Below are 17,302 nucleotides of genomic sequence, written 5' to 3' on the forward strand. Positions count from 1 at the left end.
ATTACGTTAAAAAACATACGTTCGAGTGTGCGCGAATGTGCGCTTATGTGGCGCGCGTGTGGCTTTAGGAACTCATTCACTTACACACTCACTCAATCTCACACTCTCTCACTCATTCTCACACTCACTCACACGCAGAAACACACACATGCACAATATACCTTTCCAAATATTACGTTAAAAAAAAACATTATGTTCGAGTGTGCGAGCATGTGCGCTTATGTGCGCGTAAGTGCGCATGTGTGCGCTTGCGGAACTTAATCACTTACACACTCACTCAATGTCACACTCACTCACACACAGACACACACACATGCACATTAGACCTTTCTTAATATTACGTTAAAAATCATTACGTGCAACCATGTGTGGCGGGGTGGGGAGAGGTGGAACGGGTGACGACAACGCCACCTGGGGAATTTCACCCCAGGAATTAACCGGAGAACAGGCACGCGCAGATAAGTTCTATTCCAGAGGCAGAGACGGGATCGAGGGTTATGCACTACAATTTTATTTAATCCAATACTCAACAAAATATAACTCGGCTGTATAAAAGTTAAATTAACAAAACGGGTGGACAGGGCTGGGGCCCCACCAGCAGGTAAAACTCAATTAGGGGAGATAAACAAACTAAAAACACCCGTGCTACTGCAAACAAAACCACAAACGGGGGGTGTGATGAAAACGCCCTCCACCAGGGGTTGGGTCCCCGCCGTGGCCCACAGCACCTGTCCACAAAGAAAAGGAACAATTAGACGCGACGAGCACACACGCACACACACACACCTCACACAGACAGGCAATAAATTGTGACCAGATCGTCTAAAAGAACACAACGTCAACTAAGAAACGAAAAGAAACAAAACCTAAAAAGAGTAAATATAGGTTGATGATACAATTTACACGCTGTTAAGAGTCTAAAATGAAGGCAATAACTCCGTGGTCGCTTCGGCGGCACCACGACGTGTCAGCGCCGTTTCTCCGAGCGAGGGGAGAAAGCGAGAGAGAGAGCGAGGAGCGAACAGGAGAGAGTCCCGAACTAAAGGGCGGAGCCAAAGCAGCCGTGGGTCCAGTAAGCGAGATAGTCCGTGCCGACTGTGTTTGGTGGCGCCACCACTCCGTGAAGGGTTCCCGCTGGGGCAACGCGACCCACTGACGCCAGGCGGCAGACAACTGCAGCAAGAACAGCCCCATTAACATTTATCAACCGAGTGGGGGAGTCAGTGACGCGCGTGTGTGCTTTAGGAACTCATTCACTTACACACTCACTCAATCTCACACTCACTCACTCACACACACACACACACACACACATGCACATTAGACCTTTCTAAATATTACGTTAAAAACATTACGTTCGAGTGTGCGCGCACGTGCGCGAATGTGCGCTTATGTGCGCGCGTGTGCGCGAATGTGCGCGCGTGTGCGCGTATGTGCGCGTGTATGCGCGTAAGTGCGCGTGTGTGCTTTAGGAACTCATTCACTTACACACTCACTCAATCTCACACTCTCTCACTCATTCTCACACTCACTCACACACAGACACACACACATGCACATTAGACCTTTCTAAATATTAGTTAAAAAACATTAGTTCGAGTCTGCGCGAATGTGCGCGTAAGTGCGCACGTGTGCGCGTGTGTGCTTTAGGAACTCAGTTACTTACACACTCAATCTCACACTCACTCACACACAGACACTCACACATGCGCATTAGAGCTTTCAAAATATTACGTTAAAAAACATTACGTTCGAGTGTGCGCGAATGTGCGCTTATGTGCGCATGTGTGCTTTAGGAACTCATTCACTTACACACTCACTCAATCTCACACTCTCTCACTCATTCTCACACTCACTCACACGCAGAAACACACACATGCACAATATACCTTTCCAAATATTACGTTAAAAAAAACATTATGTTCGAGTGTGCGAGCATGTGCGCTTATGTGCGCGTAAGTGCGCATGTGTGCGCTTGCGGAACTTAATCACTTACACACTCACTCAATCTCACACTCACTCACACACAGACACACACACATGCACATTAGACCTTTCTTAATATTACGTTAAAAATCATTACGTGCAACCATGTGTGGCGGGGTGGGGAGAGGTGGAACGGGTGACGACAACGCCACCTGGGGAATTTCACCCCAGGAATTAACCGGAGAACAGGCACGCGCAGATAAGTTCTATTCCAGAGGCAGAGACGGGATCGAGGGTTATGCACTACAATTTTATTTAATCCAATACTCAACAAAATATAACTCGGCTGTATAAAAGTTAAATTAACAAAAGGGGTGGACAGGGCTGGGGCCCCACCAGCAGGTAAAACTCAATTAGGGGAGATAAACAAACTAAAAACACCCGTGCTACTGCAAACAAAACCACAAACGGGGGGTGTGATGAAAACGCCCTCCACCAGGGTTGGGTCCCCGCCGTGGCCCACAGCACCTGTCCACAAAGAAAAGGAACAATTAGACGCGACGAGCACACACGCACACACACACACCTCACACAGACAGGCAAATAAATTGTGACCAGATCGTCTAAAAGAACACAACGTCAACTAAGAAACGAAAAGAAACAAAACCTAAAAAGAGTAAATATAGGTTGATGATACAATTTACACGCTGTTAAGAGTCTAAAATGAAGGCAATAACTCCGTGGTCGCTTCGGCGGCACCACGACGTGTCAGCGCCGTTTCTCCGAGCGAGGGGAGAAAGCGAGAGAGAGAGCGAGAGCGAACAGGAGAGAGTCCCGAACTAAAGGGCGGAGCCAAAGCAGCCGTGGGTCCAGTAAGCGAGATAGTCCGTGCCGACTGTGTTTGGTGGCGCCACCACTCCGTGAAGGGTTCCCGCTGGGGCAACGCGACCCACTGACGCCAGGCGGCAGCCAACTGCAGCAAGAACAGCCCCATTAACATTTATCAACCGAGTGGGGGAGTCAGTGACGCGCGTGTGTGCTTTAGGAACTCATTCACTTACACACTCACTCAATCTCACACTCACTCACTCACACACACACACACACACACACACACATGCACATTAGACCTTTCTAAATATTACGTTAAAAACATTACGTTCGAGTGTGCGCGCGCGTGCGCGAATGTGCGCTTATGTGCGCGCGTGTGCGCGTATGTGCGCGTGTATGCGCGTAAGTGCGCGTGTGTGCTTTAGGAACTCATTCACTTACACACTCACTCAATCTCACACTCTCTCACTCATTCTCACACTCACTCACACACAGACACACACACATGCACATTAGACCTTTCTAAATATTAGTTAAAAAACATTACGTTCGAGTCTGCGCGAATGTGCGCGTAAGTGCGCACGTGTGCGCGTGTGTGCTTTAGGAACTCAGTTACTTACACACTCAATCTCACACTCACTCACACACAGACACTCACACATGCGCATTAGAGCTTTCAAAATATTACGTTAAAAAACATTACGTTCGAGTGTGCGCGAATGTGCGCTTATGTGCGCGCGTGTGCTTTAGGAACTCATTCACTTACACACTCACTCAATCTCACACTCTCTCACTCATTCTCACACTCACTCACACGCAGAAACACACACATGCACAATATACCTTTCCAAATATTACGTTAAAAAAAACATTATGTTCGAGTGTGCGAGCATGTGCGCTTATGTGCGCGTAAGTGCGCATGTGTGCGATTGCGGAACTTAATCACTTACACACTCACTCAATCTCACACTCACTCACACACAGACACACACACATGCACATTAGACCTTTCTTAATATTACGTTAAAAATCATTACGTGCAACCATGTGTGGCGGGGTGGGGAGAGGTGGAACGGGTGACGACAACGCCACCTGGGGAATTTCACCCCAGGAATTAACCGGAGAACAGGCACGCGCAGATAAGTTCTATTCCAGAGGCAGAGACGGGATCGAGGGTTATGCACTACAATTTTATTTAATCCAATACTCAACAAAATATAACTCGGCTGTATAAAAGTTAAATTAACAAAAGGGGTGGACAGGGCTGGGGCCCCACCAGCAGGTAAAACTCAATTAGGGGAGATAAACAAACTAAAAACACCCGTGCTACTGCAAACAAAACCACAAACGGGGGGTGTGATGAAAACGCCCTCCACCAGGGGTTGGGTCCCCGCCGTGGCCCACAGCACCTGTCCACAAAGAAAAGGAACAATTAGACGCGACGAGCACACACACACACCTCACACAGACAGGCAAATAAATTGTGACCAGATCGTCTAAAAGAACACAACGTCAACTAAGAAACGAAAAGAAACAAAACCTAAAAAGAGTAAATATAGGTTGATGATACAATTTACACGCTGTTAAGAGTCTAAAATGAAGGCAATAACTCCGTGGTCGCTTCGGCGGCACCACGACGTGTCAGCGCCGTTTCTCCGAGCGAGGGGAGAAAGCGAGAGAGAGAGCGAGAGCGAACAGGAGAGAGTCCCGAACTAAAGGGCGGAGCCAAAGCAGCCGTGGGTCCAGTAAGCGAGATAGTCCGTGCCGACTGTGTTTGGTGGCGCCACCACTCCGTGAAGGGTTCCCGCTGGGGCAACGCGACCCACTGACGCCAGGCGGCAGCAAACTGCAGCAAGAACAGCCCCATTAACATTTATCAACCGAGTGGGGGAGTCAGTGACGCGCGTGTGTGCTTTAGGAACTCATTCACTTACACACTCACTCAATCTCACACTCACTCACTCACACACACACACACACACACACACACATGCACATTAGACCTTTCTAAATATTACGTTAAAAACATTACGTTCGAGTGTGCGCGCGCGTGCGCGAATGTGCGCTTATGTGCGCGCGTGTGCGCGTGTATGCGCGTAAGTGCGCGTGTGTGCTTTAGGAACTCATTCACTTACACACTCACTCAATCTCACACTCTCTCACTCATTCTCACACTCACTCACACACAGACACACACACATGCACATTAGACCTTTCTAAATATTAGTTAAAAAACATTACGTTCGAGTCTGCGCGAATGTGCGCGTAAGTGCGCACGTGTGCGCGTGTGTGCTTTAGGAACTCAGTTACTTACACACTCAATCTCACACTCACTCACACACAGACACTCACACATGCGCATTAGAGCTTTCAAAATATTACGTTAAAAAACATTACGTTCGAGTGTGCGCGAATGTGCGCTTATGTGCGCGCGTGTGCTTTAGGAACTCATTCACTTACACACTCACTCAATCTCACACTCTCTCACTCATTCTCACACTCACTCACACGCAGAAACACACACATGCACAATATACCTTTCCAAATATTACGTTAAAAAAAACATTATGTTCGAGTGTGCGAGCATGTGCGCTTATGTGCGCGTAAGTGCGCATGTGTGCGCTTGCGGAACTTAATCACTTACACACTCACTCAATGTCACACTCACTCACACACAGACACACACACATGCACATTAGACCTTTCTTAATATTACGTTAAAAATCATTACGTGCAATCATGTGTGGCGGGGTGGGGAGAGGTGGAACGGGTGACGACAACGCCACCTGGGGAATTTCACCCCAGGAATTAACCGGAGAACAGGCACGCGCAGATAAGTTCTATTCCAGAGGCAGAGACGGGATCGAGGGTTATGCACTACAATTTTATTTAATCCAATACTCAACAAAATATAACTCGGCTGTATAAAAGTTAAATTAACAAAAGGGGTGGACAGGGCTGGGGCCCCACCAGCAGGTAAAACTCAATTAGGGGAGATAAACAAACTAAAAACACCCGTGCTACTGCAAACAAAACCACAAACGGGGGGTGTGATGAAAACGCCCTCCACCAGGGGTTGGGTCCCCGCCGTGGCCCACAGCACCTGTCCACAAAGAAAAGGAACAATTAGACGCGACGAGCACACACGCACACACACACACCTCACACAGACAGGCAAATAAATTGTGACCAGATCGTCTAAAAGAACACAACGTCAACTAAGAAACGAAAAGAAACAAAACCTAAAAAGAGTAAATATAGGTTGATGATACAATTTACACGCTGTTAAGAGTCTAAAATGAAGGCAATAACTCCGTGGTCGCTTCGGCGGCACCACGACGTGTCAGCGCCGTTTCTCCGAGCGAGGGGAGAAAGCGAGAGAGAGAGCGAGAGCGAACAGGAGAGAGTCCCGAACTAAAGGGCGGAGCCAAAGCAGCCGTGGGTCCAGTAAGCGAGATAGTCCGTGCCGACTGTGTTTGGTGGCGCCACCACTCCGTGAAGGGTTCCCGCTGGGGCAACGCGACCCACTGACGCCAGGCGGCAGACAACTGCAGCAAGAACAGCCCCATTAACATTTATCAACCGAGTGGGGGAGTCAGTGACGCGCGTGTGTGCTTTAGGAACTCATTCACTTACACACTCACTCAATCTCACACTCTCTCACTCATTCTCACACTCACTCACACACAGACACACACACATGCACATTAGACCTTTCTAAATATTGCGTTAAAAAACATTACGTTCGAGTGTGCGCGAATGTGCGCGAATGTGCGCTTATGTGCGCGCGTGTTCGCGAATGTGCGCTTATGTGCGCGTGTATGCGCGTAAGTGCGCGTGTATGCGCGTAAGTGCGCGTGTATGTGCGTAAGTGCACCCTAACCCAATCTCACACTCTCTCACACACAGACACAGACACATGCACATTAGACCTTTCTTAATATTACTAACCCTAACCCTAACCCTAACTCCAACCCTAACCCTAACCCTAACCCTAACTCCAACCCTAACCCTAACTCCAACCCTAACCCTAACCCTAATGCTAACCCTAACCCTAACCCTAACTCCAACCCTAACCCTAACCCCAACCCTAACTCCAACCCTAACCCTAACCCCAACCCTAATGCTAATGCTAACCCTAATGCTAATGCTAACCTTGATGCTAATGCTAAACCTAACCCTAACTCCAACCCTAACCCTAACCCTAACCCTAACCCTAACCCTAACTCCAACCCTAACCCTAACCCTAACCCTAACTCCAACCCTAACCCTAACCCTAACTCCAACCCTAATCCCAACCCTCAAAACAAAACAAAACCAGTGAACAGAATAGGCCTGGGCTGGGACTCCTCCTCCAACATCTTAAACTTATCCACCCTCTTCACCCCATCCATCCACCAACGAAAACTTTTAGAACGAGGCCTCTCTTTCATTCCCCACCCCACCAAGTTCGACCGGGAGGAGCTTCAAAGGGACCTATACAACTTTCACAGAAAAATCAAATTAATTGACTACTTCCACCTCCACCCCAAAAACAACCCCATTAAATTCACTTACCCGTCACACTGGGGGCCGGAATCAAATACAATACACCACCTCACCAAGAAACTCATCCATACAAACACACAAGCCCTCAAACACACTACACTAGTTACAGACATTAAGGATAACATATCAAACTTAGAACGCACAGCCCTGACACAACTCTCTCACAACCCCAACATCATCATAAAACCAGCCGATAAAGGAAGCAAGGTGGTCATCATGGACCGACAACAATACCTCACGGAAGCGAACCGACAACTAGCCAATAGAAACCACTACACACCTCTGCCAAATACAATCCAACCCCAAATACAATATAAACTCAGAACCATAATACAGACACTCTACAATAAAAGATACATCTCTGCTAAACAGAAACAATACCTCTTTGGACCAGACAATCCACGTCCACGATATTTCTACCTGCTCCCGAAAATTCATAAGCCACCGGAAACCTGGACCATCCCCTTTGAGGTTCCTCCCGGCCGACCAATCGTCTCAGACTGCAATAGCGCCACATACCATCTCTCTCAATACATCGATCATTTTCTAGGCCCCCTCTCCACCCTTCACCCCAGTTACATCAAAGACACCTACCATTTCATCAGCACCATTCAACCCATGGCTGTTCCGACACATTCCATCCTTTTTACATTAGACATAGACAGTTTATACACTAACATAGACACTACACTTGGCTTACAGGCACTACATAGAATATTCAACCAACATCCAGACCCCACTAGACCGGACAAAGAATTACTACAGTTAATAGAACTCTGCCTCAAGAATAATGACTTCCTATTCAACCAACAATACTATTTACAAACACATGGAACAGCCATGGGCCAAAGATTTGCCCCTTCATACGCGAACCTCTACATGAGTGAGTGGGAGCGAGAAGCCCTCAGCAAATGCCCCCTCCGACCAATTCTTTACCTCCGATACCTGGACGATGTTTTCGGCATCTGGACATATACCATCCCACAATTCATGGAATTCATTAACACCCTCAAAAACCATCATCCATCCATCAAACTCAAACACACAATAGACACGGAAGAAATTAACTTTTTGGACACCACTGTTTTCTTCAACATCACCGAGGCAACACACAAAACATTACAGACAAAAGTTTATTTCAAACCAACAGACACTCACGCCCTTCTCCATAAATCTAGCTATCACCCAAAACACACTTTTAAAGCTATAGTTAAATCTCAGATAATCCGATTTCATCGCATCTGCTCAAACATAACTGATTTCCATAATGCCACCAGCACACTCTTTCAAAGCCTTCGCACAAGAGGTTACTCAAAACGCCTCCTTCGTAGCATCAAGTACGACACACTGGCCTCTCTCGCTCCCACTCATTCTGGACACCTTACTACAACACCTATCTCCCTACCACTACACTCAGTCACTGACCTCATCACAATCCCTTCCCATAAACCTAACCTCACCTCTCCTCCTGACCCCAACCCCAATCCCAATCCTAACCCTAACCCCCACCCTCTTCACAACCCTAACCCTAACCCCAACCCCCCTCCTAACCCTAACCCCAACCCTCTCCCTAACCCTACCCCCAAGCCCAACCCCAACACCACTCCTAACCCCAACCTTCACCTTCCTCCAAACCCCAACCCAAACCCCTACCCCAATACCCCTCTTTACCCTAACCCCAACCTTCTCCCTAACCCTAACCCCAACCCCAACACCCATCTTTACCCTAACCCCAACCTTCTCCCTAACCCTAACCTGAACCCTAAACCTAACCTTCTCCCTAACCCTACCCCCAACCCTAACCCTAACCCCAACCCTAACCCCAACCCCCACCTTCTTCCCAACACTAACCCCAATACCCCTCCTAACCCTAACCCCAACCTTTTCCCTAACCCTACCCCCAAGCCCTACCCTAACCCCAAACCCAGCACTTTTCCAAACCCTAACCCTAACCCTAACCCTACCCCCAGCCCTAACCCTAACCCCAACCCCGCTAAACCTAACCCCCACCTCCTCCCTAACCCCACCCCCAACCTCCTTCCTAACCCCAACCCTCACCCCAACCCCCCTCCTACCCCTAACCCTAACACACCCACAAACATAGAGGGCAATTCAGGGGGAGTCCCGGACCCACAGGCCTCAGCCTTCCCACAGAAATCACAAATCATACCATTCATTTCTACTTTTTCACATAGAACCACAACCCTACAGTACACCATTAAACAAAACTTTTCAACCATACTACACCAACATCCGGCCTTCTATAACCACAAGATCATCCTAGCACACAGAAAAAACAGAAACCTCCATTCCATACTCACCACATCCAAATTCCCGGACCAATTCATCACACCCCGACCCAGACATAGCCAACACTACCGAAACAGAAAATTCATTCAAAACACATACACCGGTACAGGGTTCCCCACGCTAGGCCTCACCTCCATCCATTCCACCAACGTAGTCTACATCATCACATGCACCCTCTGCAATAAACATTATATAGGTGAAACACAAAATTCCATACATACCCGTCTAACACAGCACCTGTACAATATAGCAGGAAGTCGAGCACCACCCTTGTCCGGCACTTCCAAGAGCATCCAGTCAGCCACCTTATCATCTCGGCGCTGGAAACCAATAACTGCTGGACAGTGGGACAGAGGAGGAGAGCGGAACGTATATGGATCAACAAATTAGGCACAAAGACACCACATGGCCTCAATGAACATCCCTAGAACTTACCTTTCCCAGTCAGCCAATTTAAACAACCTAATATTCTTACAAGCCGAACCAGTCTCTTATCTACCTATTGATCGACTTATTTATCTTTTACCCTGCTTTTATTACACAACTTCGTTTTCTCTACTTTAATTCTAATTTATTTTTAATTTTATTTTTAATCTGACTGGATTAACCTGCTCTCCTCCTCCCCCTCTTTCCCCCCCCCCCCACCCACACCCGGCCTCGAACCCTGACTCCTATTGAGAGACAACTCTGACCTGCACACCTTGCCATCAGTCCGATCAGTAGGCCAGTGCACAGAAAGTTGTAACCCAAACCCTGAACCCCAACCCTAACCCAACTCCAACCCTAACCCTAACCCTAACCCTAATACTAACCCTAACCCTAAACTTAATGCTAACCTTAACCCTAACCATAACTCCAACCCTAACCCTAACCCTAACTCCAAGCCTAACCCTAACCTTAACTCCATCCCTAACCCTAACTCTAACCCTAACCCTAACTCCAACCCTAACCCCAACCCCAACCCAAACCCTAACCCTAACTCCAACCCTAACCCTAACCCCAAACCTAACCCTAACCCTAATACTAACCCTAACCCTAAACTTAATGCTAACCTTAACCCTAACCATAACTCCAACCCTAACCCTAACCCTAACTCCAAGCCTAACCCTAACCTTAACTCCAACCCTAACCCTAACCCTAATGCTAACCCTAACCCTAACCCTAACTTTAACTCCAAGCCTAACCCTAACCCTAACCCTAACCCTAACCCTCCTGGTTACTTCAGCAGGGAGGCTCAGGGAACCTTCTCCCAGCTGGCGCTCAGCTCAGGTGGAGCACTGAGGTGCAGCAGGGTGAGATGGCAGCAAAGATCCAGCTCATTTTGGGCTGTTTGAAGGTTCTCCAGCCTGACTGGGGGGCCCAGAAAAGGCTCCTGAGGTGGCCTTTACTGAGTCCTTCAGGAGGCGAGTCCCTCCACACTGTCCAGTGATTTACCCTAACCCAAAACTTAACCCTAACTCCAACCCTAACCCTAACCCTAACCCTAACCCAAACCTTAACCCTAACTCCAACCCTAACCCTAATACTAACCCTAACCCTAATGCTAACCCTAACCCTAACTCCAACCCTAACCCTAACTCCAACCCTAACTCCAACCCTAACCGTAACTCCAACCCTCATGCTAACCCTAATGCTAATGCTAACCCTAATGCTAATGCTAACCCTAATGCTAATGCTAACCCTAATGATAACCCTAACCCTAAACTTAATGCTAACCTTAACCCTAACCCTAACTACAACCCTAACCCTAACTCCAACCCTCATGCTAACCCTAATGCTAACCTTGATGCTAATGCTAACCCTAACTCCAACCCTAACCCTAACCCTAACCCTAAGTACGACACACTGGCCTCTCTCGCTCCCACTCATTCTGGACACCTTACTACAACACCTATATCCCTACCACTACACTCAGTCACTGACCTCATCACAATCACTTCCCATAAACCTAACCTCACCTCTCCTCCTGACCCCAACCCCAATCCCAATCCTAACCCTAACCCCCACCCTCTTCACAACCCTAACCCTAACCCCAACCCCCCTCCTAACCCTAACCCCAACTCTCTCCCTAACCCTAACCCTACCCCCAAGCCCAACCCCAAAACCACTCCTAACCCCAACCTTCACCTTCCTCCAAACCCCAACCCAAACCCCTACCCCAATACACCTCTTTACCCTAACCCCAACCTTCTCCCTAACCCTAACCCCAACACCCCTCCTTACCCTAACCCCAACCTTCTCCCTAACCCTAACCCCAACACCCCTTCTTACCCTAACCCCAACCTTCTCCCTAACCCTAACCCCAACACCCCTCCTTACCCTAACCCCAACCTTCTCCCTAACCCTAACCCTAACCTGAACCCTAAACCTAACCTTCTCCCTAACCCTACCCCCAACCCTAACCCCCAACCCTAACCCTAACCCCAACCCTAACCCCAACCCCCACCTTCTTCCCAACCCTAACCCCAACCCTAACCCTACCCCCAGCCCTAACCCTAACCCCAACCCCCCTAACCCTAACCCTAACCCCAACCCCCCTAACCCTAACCCTAACCCTCACCCCAACCCCCCTCCTACCCCTAACCCTAACCCTAACACACCCACAAACATAGAGGACAATTCAGGGGGAGTCCCGGACCCACAGACCTCAGCCTTCCCACAGAAATCACAAATCATACCATTCATTTCTACTTTCTCACATAGAACCACAACCCTACAGTACACCATTAAACAAAACTTTTCAACCATACTACACCAACATCCGGCCTTCCATAACCACAAGATCATCCTAGCACACAGAAAAAACAGAAACCTCCATTCCATACTCACCACATCCAAATTCCCGGACCAATTCATCACACCCCGACCCAGACATAGCCAACACTACCGAAACAGAAAATTCATTCAAAACACATACACTGGTACAGGGTTCCCCACGCTAGGCCTCACTTCCATCCATTCCACCAACGTAGTCTACATCATCACATGCACCCTCTGCAACAAACATTATATAGGTGAAACACAAAATTCCATACATACCCGTCTAACACAGCACCTTTACAATATAGCGGGAAGTCGACTTGGCACCACCCTTGTCCGGCACTTCCAAGAGCATTCAGCCAGCCACCTTATTATCTCGGGGCTGGAAACCAATAACTGCTGGACAGTGGGACAGAGGAGGAGAGCGGAACGCATATGGATCAATAAAATAGGCACAAAGACACCACATGGCCTCAATGAACACCCATAGAACTTATCTTTCCCAGTCAGCCAATTTAAACAACTTAATATTCTTACAAGCCGAACCAGTCTCTTATCTACCTATGGATCGACTTATTTATCTTCTACCCTGCTTTTATTACACAACTTCGTTTTCTCTATTTTATTTCTAATTTATTTTTATTTATATTAATTTTAATTTTATTTATAATCTGACTGGATTAACCTGCTCTCCTCCTCCCCCTCTCCCCCTCCCCACCCACACCCGGCCTCGAACCCTGACTCCTATTGAGAGACAACTCTGACCTGCACACCTTGCCATCAGTCCGATCAGTAGGCCAGTGCACAGAAAGTTGTAACCCAAACCCTGAACCCCAACCCTAACCCAACTCCAACACGAACCCCAACCCTAATGCTAACCCTGATAATAACTCCAACCCTAATGCTAACCCTAATGCTAACCTTAACCCTAACCCTAATGCTAACCCTAACCATAATGCTAATGCTAACCCTAACACCAACCCTAACCCTAACGCTAACCCTAACCCTAACTCCAACCCTAACCCTAACTCCAACCCTAACCCTAACCCAAACTCTAACCTTAACTCCAACCCTAACCCTAACCCTAATGCTAACCCTAACCCTAATACTAACCCTAACCCTAATGCTAACCCTAACTCCAACCCTAACTCAAACTCTAACCTTAACTCCAACCCTAACCCTAACCCTAATGCTAACCCTAATACTAACCCTAACCCTAACCCTAATGCTAACCCTAACTCCAACCCTAACCCTAACCCTAACTCCAACCCTAACCCTAACCCAAACTCTAACCTTAACTCCAACCCTAACCCTAACCCTAACCCTAATACTAACCCTAACCCTAATGCTAACCCTAACTCCAACCCTAACTCAAACTCTAACCTTAACTCCAACCCTAACCCTAACCCTAATGCTAACCCTAATACTAACCCTAACCCTAATGCTAACCCTAACTCCAACCCTAACCCTAACCCTAACTCCAACCCTAACCCTAACTCCAACTTGAATCCCAACCCTAATGCTAATGCTACCCCTAATGCTAATGCTAACCTTGATGCTAACCCTAACTCCAACCCTAACCCTAACCCTAATACTAACCCTAAACCTAATGCTAACCCTAACCCTAACTCCAACCCTAACCCTAACCCTAACCCAAACTCTAACCTTAACTCCAACCCTAACCCTAACCCTAATACTAACCCTAACCCTAATGCTAACCCTAACCCTAACTCCAACCCTAACCCTAACCCAAACTCTAACCTTAACTCCAACCCTAACCCTAACCCTAATACTAACCCTAACCCTAATGCTAACCCTAACTCCAACCCTAACCCTAACTCCAACCCTAACCCTAACCCAAACTCTAACCTTAACTCCAACCCTAACTCCAACCCTAACCCTAATGCTAACCCTAACCCTAATGCTAACCCTAATACTAACCCTAACCCTAACTCCAACCCTAACCCTAACCCTAACCCTAACCCTCCTGGTTACTTCAGCAAGGAGGCTCAGGGAACCTTCTCCCAGCTGCCCCTCAGCTCAGGTGGAGCACTGAGGTGCAGCAGGGTGAGATGGCAGCAAAGATCCAGCTCATTTTGGGCTGTTTGAAGGTTCTCCAGCCTGACTGGGGGGCCCAGAAAAGGCTCCTGAGGTGGCCTTTACTGAGTCCTTCAGGAGGCGAGTCCCTCCACACTGTCCATTTATTTACCGTAACCCAAACCTTAACCCTAACTCCAACCCTAACCCTAACTCCAACCCTAATGCTAACCCTAATGCTAATGCTAACCCTAATGCTAACCCTAACTCCAACTCTCATGCTAACCCTAATGCTAATGCTAACCTTGATGCTAATGCTAACCCTAACCTAACCCTAACCCTAATGCTAATGCAAACCCTAACCCTAACTCCAACCATAACCCTAATGCTAACCCTAACCCTAACTCCAACCCTAACCCTAATGCTAATGCTAACCCTAATGCTAACCCTAATGTTAATGCTAACCCTAATGCTAACCCTAACCCTAACCTAACCCTAACCCTAACCCAACCCTAACCTAACCCTAACTCCAACCCTAACCCTAATGCTAATGCTAACCCTAATGCTAATGCTTACCCTAATGCTAACCCTAACCTAACCCTAACCCTAACCTAACCCTAATGCTAACCCTAACCTAACCCTAAACTAACCCTAACCTAACCCTAACCCTAATGCTAATGCTTACCCTAACCCTAACCTAACCCTAACCCTAACCCTAACCTAACCCTAACCTAACCCTAACCTAACCCTAACCTAACCCTAACCCTAACCCTAACGCTAACCCTAACCCTAACCTAACCCTAACCCTAACCCTAACCCTAACCCTAACCCTAACCTAACCCTAACCCTAACCTAACCCTAACCCTAACCCTAACCCTAACCCTAACCTAACCCTAACCCTAACCCTAACCTAACCCTAACATCCAAAAAGAAAGGCTCTTTATAATCTGGAACTGCCAGATGTGCAGCTGTGGTGAGTGCCTGTTTAAGGGCAATGAATCCTTTCTCTCCCTCAGTTGTCCATGTTAACCGAGCTGTCAAATCACGCATTCCCTGTTCATTCACCCTTGGACGTAGGGGCGTAGTCTTTTCCGAATATGCAGGGATAAAGTGTCTACTATAGCCGGCAAGACCCAGAAATGACAACATTTCCCTCACAGTCTCTGGTTTAGGATGTTCAAGGATAGAGGATTTATGAGCTGGTGATACACCTGTACCCTGGGCAGAAACCACCCTACCCAAAAACTTCACAGAGCGACGACAACACTGAAGTTTCTTTCTAGAGACTTTAAAGCCCTTTTACCACAAATGTTTAAGGAGTGTCTGTGTCGCCTGCAAACAAGACTCAGCTGATGTAGCCGCTAGTAAAATATCGTCAACATATTGAATCAAGACCACCCCTTCTGGTAGGATGAGGTCCTCTAACAACCTTCGTAGCGTCTGATTGAAGATACCAGGGGATAAAATAAATCCCTGTGGTAAACGTGCATATCGTAATTGTCTGCCTTTATATGTAAATGAAAAGATGTCACGCACCGCAGGGTCAAGTGGGAGACAGAAAAACGCATTAGCCAGGTCAATACATGTAAACCACTTATGGGAAGGAGACAAAGCTGATATCGCAGTATATGGGTTGGGAACTGGCACTGTGGGTGTTGTCACAATAGAATTAATACGTCTCAAATCATGAGCCATCCTATATTTCCCTTTCTCCTGCTTCTCTACTGGCAAAATGGGGGTATTCCATGCTGAATTAGAATGCTCAAGAACCCCCGAGGTTAACAGCCCTTCTATTGTTTCCTGAATGCCTTCCTCAGCAGGTGGTCTGTGTTTATATTGACTCTGCCAGATAGAGGTGTTATCTGAGACTCTGAATGAGACAGGGTCAATAGTGGGACACAGCCCCACATCTGTTGAGCCCGAGGACCACAAGGTTTCTGGAAGTGAGTTTAAAGTTTTTGCACTGTCTGGATGATCAGTCTTTTCGCTCCCATGAAACCTCTGAATTTGTCGATGTTGTAAAATTACTGAATTAGTGGTTGTGTGCATTATCTTATAACTCTTTTCTGAAAGAGAATATAACAGGCCAGGAATCTGAGTAGAGCTCCAATCTGTGACACTCATTAACCTTTTTATCATAGGACCAAGGTCCTTTGCCTGATGTTCAGCATGGATGGCAAGGGTAACGTGGGGACACGCCTCCTCAGCCGTCTCGTACCACTCATTTTGTTCAGCAGTGAGGTCGACCTGTGCAGCCACACCCTCAGGCCCCACAAACAAACACGGTGATGTAATCATCCAGAAATTTCCCTGTAACTTTTCTCTAAACGCATCCTGATACACCTCATTATTCCCACGGTCATAAAATAGGGTGACATGATAGGGATCAACTGGCGGGGCAAAGGGACCCAGCATCGACAGCCAGAGCCTCCAGCTCTGAAACAATGCCACAACCCCGACACCAGGTGAGGTCTCAGGCTCAAGTTCTCCCCAATAAATATCCGCCCACACCCCCTGTTCTGGAGAGGGTGTCGGACTCATCAGCATTTGTACCTTCACACCTTGGTGTGAAATACAGCAGTTCAGTTTCAGTCCCTTAGGAAATTGCACCACCAGACCTTTGTCTCCACACAGAATAGCTGCTCCTGTCCTCACAAGGAGATCTCGTCCCAACAGGTTGATAGGGCAATGTGGTGAAATGACAAAAGGGTGCAACACAGTCTGTCTGGCAACATGAGTCACTAATGGCACAGAAAACGGCAGTCTCTCCGGTCTCCCTGAGAACCCCACAAGCTCAACGGTGTCAGATGAGATCGGCTCCGGTGCTAAATTCCATGAGATGGTGGAACACTGCCTGGTACCTCCGGGTAGTTGTGATATGGACCCTAAC

Source organism: Takifugu rubripes, unplaced genomic scaffold, assembly GCF_901000725.2.
Source record: "Takifugu rubripes unplaced genomic scaffold, fTakRub1.2, whole genome shotgun sequence".
In the NCBI taxonomy this organism is placed as follows: Eukaryota; Metazoa; Chordata; class Actinopteri; order Tetraodontiformes; family Tetraodontidae; genus Takifugu; species Takifugu rubripes.